This window comes from Trematomus bernacchii, unplaced genomic scaffold, assembly GCF_902827165.1.
Source record: "Trematomus bernacchii unplaced genomic scaffold, fTreBer1.1, whole genome shotgun sequence".
NCBI lineage: Eukaryota > Metazoa > Chordata > Actinopteri > Perciformes > Nototheniidae > Trematomus > Trematomus bernacchii.
The window spans coordinates 19,148-24,561 of NW_022987631.1; positions in this window are offsets into that span (position 1 = coordinate 19,148).

Consider the following 5,414-nt stretch of genomic DNA (forward strand, 5'->3'; position numbering starts at 1 on the left):
GTACTATAGGTCAGTACACAAAAATAAAAAACACAGTTTGAAAGGGGAGTGATTAGTCAAATATGCATAAATAAAAAGAAATAATGCAGACTAGGTAAAATAAAGATATAGAGAGGAGTTTATCAATGATGTGTTATTGGTTGTGAGCATATTCTAATGGTTTTTTGATTATTGAAATATATACAGTTCTGTTTCATTTGATTGTTGAGAGCTGTATCCATAAATCTCTTAATGTTGCCCTCCAAGTGCACCAGATTGATGCATTCAACTTCAATTTAAAGAAACAAATCTTCCCGGGGTGCATGCCCCCGGACCCCCCCAACAGGAGGTAAGGTCATCTCAAATAAAACAGGTTCACATGGATAGGATACTAGATAAGTGTGCACACTCATTATATACACTACACATTTTTCTTGGATTTGTTAACACTATAGTCCCTAATATATTTGTAGAAAGGCAGGAAATGGAATTAAATTGAGAAAATGTTTCATTGCGGAGGACCCCCTGTTTTGTGTCCCCCCCACTTCTCAAACCAAAGTTACACCCTTGACTATTAGTATATATCGTCCCAGTACTATGACATTAGCATGAGTTGTATGTATTGTATTGTACCAGTGTTAATTTCGTCAACGAAAACTATGACGAAAAATGTTCGTCAACGACCTTTTTTACATGACTAAGACGAGACGATGACGAGCTAAAAATAGATTCTTGATAACGAAAACTATGACGAAATGTATATTTAGTTTTCGTTGACGAGACGAGACGGGACTAAGGTGTTAATGGTGGACTATCGGACATTCAAAATGCAGCATATTTTCCCCCAAGTGTCCCTGTCAAAATGCATCTTACGTTTCTAACTTGCAATATCATTATTTCCGCTCTCTTCACTCCAGAAGACCGATCTCCCTGTGTCTCTCTGTGTGCGGGGGGCGGGGCCTAACAGACACGCTGCAGCGGCACACAGAGATCTGCCGGGGACGGAGCGTTCAGAAGTATAGAGACACTCTACAAGGCTCGATGTGGAAAAAGCTTGTTTGCCATTAGTGTTATGGCGTAAGCGCGTTGACACGAGTAGACAGTGGCGGCGCCAGGGTATTTTTGTTGGGTAATCTATGGTAGGGCTAACCCATACAGTGGTGGTGCTCAAGTCAGTATTTGCAATTGAATTACATACACGCTATATCGCCCCCCGTGAAACAGTGAAATGCCACACGTGAGGTTTAGATTATTTCCCTGTCTCAATCAAAATGGAACTGTATGAAATAAAACGGCACATTTGTCTTATAGTAAATAAAAAGGGATCACTGTGAACGGACGTATGATAGTACACGTTGAAGATCCAATGGGGATACTGAATGGCGGTTTCGACTGATCTCAATCAGTAAGGCATGACGCAGACAACGTTGCGTTGCTCTGATTGGCTGTAGGTCTATTCAAATTGCATTCGGAGGCATTTTGATCTGACCGCGGCCGCGCTGATATTATAACGCCAGAGAATTTCCACACCTTTAGTGTATAAAACTCCCCCACTACTTAGACTATTCCTTGCACCCCTCTTATAACATAAGCCCGAATGGTATCAACCATATTGCATCAGTAACGTGCACTTGTTGTTACAGCAGGATCAGTTTGTGTGTTGTGGACACGACCCGTATATTTTCGCAATCCGTGTTCTCAACATTTTGCATTTAGCTTATTATTTAATTGAATTTGCTTACTTTAACATCACTTTTCATGGTGGGGCTAAGGTGGGGCTAAGCCATTTCTTGGTATGGCTGTAGCCTACCCCAGCCATACTCTGGCGCCGCCACTGCGAGTAGAGTAGTCTGTCCAAACAGCCGGCCAAAAGGCGTCATATTCAATCGGAGAAATGCACAATTTTCGACTTCCTTAACTCGTAGCTCTGTTGCGCCAATTACGAGTAACGTTATCACATCAGGTGCGCAGAGGTGGGAGAAGTACTCAGATCTTGTAGTTAACTAAAAATACCATAGTGTATGAATACTCTGTTACAGTAAATGTCCTGCATTCAAAATGTTCCTCAAGTAAAAGTATAAAAGTAGCGACAGTAAAAGTAGTCATTGTGCAGATTGGTCCATTTCAGAATAATATATATGATATGTTTTATAATGATTGATCATGAAAGTGTTCTCAAAGCTGGTAAAGGTGCAGCTAGTTTGAATGACTTTGTATACTGCAGGGTAGCTTGTGGATTTACTCCAGGTGGAACTAAAGTCTGATTTAACACTTGATTATATTTCACATCATTCATCCACATCTGTGAAGTAACTAAAGGTATTCAATACATGTAGTGGAGTAGAAGTACACCATGTACCTCTGAACTGTAGTGGAGTAGAAGTACACCATTTACCTCTGAACTGTAGTGGAGTAGAAGTACTAAGTAGCAAAACATTTAAATGTAAAGTACAAGTACCTCAACATTTTACTCAAGTACAGTACAATATAATAACATAATTATACATATTTTATTTATTTATTTCACATGTAAATAAAGCAATGTTAATTCGGTTAACAATTTGTTTAGTTTTTCCCTTTAAAAAATAACAAAAAGTAAATACAAGAATACCGTTAAAGTACCGGATCGATAAGCAGTTTCGATAAGACTAGTAGTACCGTTAAAAACCTTAGCGATACCCATCCCTAGATATTACACTAGTAAAGTGTTAAGAGAGTGAAATGTTGCTTTACGAATTTCAACACTTGATGCTGTCACCTTGATTCCAATGTCAGATACCTGTATTTGCCGAACTGAATTGGTTTAAAGAGAGAAAACATTTTGACTAAAAGTTGACTAAAATGTAATTTTTCATCGACTAAAAGTAGACTAACACGTTTTGAGTTTTCGTCGACTAAAACTAGACTAAAACTACGAAGGATAGGAATGACTAAAATGTGACTAAAACTAATAACCATTTTCGTCTAAAGACTAAGACTAAGACTAAATCAAAAACAGCTGCCAAAATTAACACTGTATTGTACTATTAGTATATATCGTCCCAGTACTATGACATTAGCATGAGTTGTATGTATTGTACTATTCAAATCAAATCAAATCAAGTTTTATTTATATAGGACATTTTTAAACGATTTTTGGTCGAGCCAAAGTGCTGTACATATAATAAAAATACCCTACAGTAAAGACACTTTACAGCAAATACAACAGCACAGTTTGTTCAGAATATCAGTATGAGAAAAACGACACCCTCTTATCATATGTTGATAAGAGTATTAAAAACTTGAAAAATATCCCTCTAAGGTACATTTAGAACAGATAAAAAATGTGCGATTAATTTGCGATTAATCGCGATTAACTATTTGAATCGACTGACAGCCCTACTGAAAACATGTAATTATTCATTATTAGTTAATAACACTGACAATTTCAGATGCAAAAAAGTGATCATGGTAGGAAGGGTGAGACACGTGCAGATGGTAGGAAGGGTGAGAGCTGGATGCCCAACTGTCTCTGTCTCTCAGCCAGAAGGGAGAGTGAGGGTGTGTGTGGCACATTCAGAAAAGATCTACCCGCTCAGACTTGTGTCTCCATCACCACTCAGACTTGTGTCTCCATCACCACTCAGACTTGTGTCTCCATCACCACTCAGACTTGTGTCTCCATCACCACTCAGACTTGTGTCTCCATCACCACTCAGACTTGTGTCTCCATCACTACTCAGACTTGTGTCTCCATCACCACTCAGACTTGTGTCTCCATCACCACTCAGACTTGTGCCTCCATCACCACTCAGACTTGTGTCTCCATCACCACTCAGACTTGTGTCTCCATCACCACTCAGACTTGTGTCTCCATCACCACTCAGACTTGTGTCTCCATCACCACTCAGACTTGTGTCTCCATCACCACTCAGACTTGTGTCTCCATCACCACTCAGACTTGTGTCTCCATCACCACTCAGACTTGTGTCTCCATCACCACTCAGACTTGTGTCTCCATCACCAATCAGACTTGTGTCTCCATCACCACTCAGACTTGTGTCTCCATCACCACTCAGACTTGTGTCTCCATCACCACTCAGACTTGTGTCTCCATCACCAGCTGCAGAACCGGGGAAGTGGTCCTCGGAGTAGAAACCCTGAAGGATTCCTCTTCGTCCTCTTCCTCTGTAGCCTGCACCACAGTCTTCATGCAGACTGCTGCACTGTAGTCTGCTGCACATTGACATGTTGTAGGCCCTCCTGTATTTCCCTTTGTGCTCATCTGAAGTGTTTCTCCAGTTCACCACGCCTGCATTGAAGTGTCAAAAGACAAATATGATTGTGAACAAAACTTCAACTGAGCTGATCTTAGTCTTAGTCAATGACCTTTTTAGTGCACTAAAGTGAAAAGATAAGTGCTTTCAAATCAAGTGTTCACCTCACTAAATGAAGAACACGTCAATACATGCTGCACACCTTCCTCATCAATACATGCTGCACACCTTCCTCATCAATACATGCTGCACACCTTCCACATCAATACATGCTGCACACCTTCCTCATCAATACATGCTGCACACCTTCCTCATCAATACATGCTGCACACCTTCCACATCAATACATGCTGCACACCTTCCTCATCAATACATGCTGCACACCTTCCTCATCAATACATGCTGCACACCTTCCTCATCAATACATGCTGCACACCTTCCACATCAATACATGCTGCACACCTTCCACATCAATACATGCTGCACACCTTCCTCATCAATACATGCTGCACACCTTCCTCATCAATACATGCTGCACACCTTCCACATCAATACATGCTGCACACCTTCCTCATCAATACACGCTGCACACCTTCCTCATCAATACATACTGCACACCTTCCACATCAATACATACTGCACACCTTCCTCATCAATACATGCTGCACACCTTCCTCATCAATACATGCTGCACACCTTCCTCATCAATACATGCTGCACACCTTCCACATCAATACATGCTGCACACCTTCCACATCAATACATACTGCACACCTTCCACATCAATACATACTGCACACCTTCCTCATCAATACATGCTGCACACCTTCCTCATCAATACATGCTGCACACCTTCCTCATCAATACATGCTGCACACCTTCCACATCAATACATACTGCACACCTTCCTCATCAATACATGCTGCACACCTTCCTCATCAATACATACTGCACACCTTCCTCATCAATACATGCTGCACACCTTCCTCATCAATACATGCTGCACACCTTCCTCATCAATACATGCTGCACACCTTCCTCATCAATACATACTGCACACCTTCCTCATCAATACATGCTGCACACCTTCCTCATCAATACATGCTGCACACCTTCCTCATCAATACATACTGCACACCTTCCTCATCAATACATACTGCACACCTTCCTCATCAATAC